General features: G+C 41.4%; 1 protein-coding gene across 1 annotated transcript in view; it reads left to right on the forward strand.

The window, feature by feature from the left end:
• LOC106475670 (excitatory amino acid transporter 2-like) overlaps positions 1 to 793 on the forward strand; it is a 21952-nt gene that overhangs the window by 18438 nt on the left and 2721 nt on the right. The window lies entirely within an intron of this gene.

Below are 793 nucleotides of genomic sequence, written 5' to 3' on the forward strand. Positions count from 1 at the left end.
TCTATCTTCAATCTATCTCTGGCTTATATACTAAAAAAGAGGGCGTCTAGCAAACGCTGGAACATTCGTGAGGTTGCCCGATAAGTCATGATCCTTCTAGAAGCTCCAGTGCGCATGCTTCCAGCGTCGCGTGACTTCCGCTGTCGTAACAGTATGCTAAACTCTGTCCTGCGCGAAAAAAATCTTAGTAACGTTTATAATTTTGAAGAAAACATGAAAAATGTATTTTGTAACTGCAATACAAAACATTTGGGAATCGGGAGTGGCCTAATAGTTAGGTTGCACGGACTGCAAATCTGTGGGTTCATGGTTCCCGTCCCGTTGCCTCTAAAGCGCATTCCGCACTTTCGAGCTACATGTTCGCTATCTAGAGTGACGGTTCAATCCCACTATTCTATCAGACTAGAGTAGCCTAAGAGTTGGCGGCAGGTGCTATTGACTAGCTGCCTTCTTTTTAGTATATCAGCTCAAATTTACAGGAACAGCTACATATGTGTGTGCGGACAGTCATTGCGTAGCTTTGCGTGAAATATATAGAAAAGAAACAATATGTGAATAAGTACACTGAGGTCAAAAGGCCAGTTGCAGACGACCGTTTAAAAGCTAACGGTACGCAGGTCATCACCTATTTTACAGCATATTTCAGCGTTTCTCTAACTGGAGTCTGCGGACCATCTGGGGTTCCGCGAGGGTACCCCAGGGAGTCCGCAAGTTATGTCAGAAATTTCATTAAAATATTTTTAAAATATTATTTTTAGAATAAATTTTTTTTTCTTCTTAAAACTGAATTCAT

The sequence above is a fragment of the Limulus polyphemus genome, unplaced genomic scaffold, assembly GCF_000517525.1.
Source record: "Limulus polyphemus unplaced genomic scaffold, Limulus_polyphemus-2.1.2 Scaffold8961, whole genome shotgun sequence".
NCBI classification, from domain to species: Eukaryota; Metazoa; Arthropoda; class Merostomata; order Xiphosura; family Limulidae; genus Limulus; species Limulus polyphemus.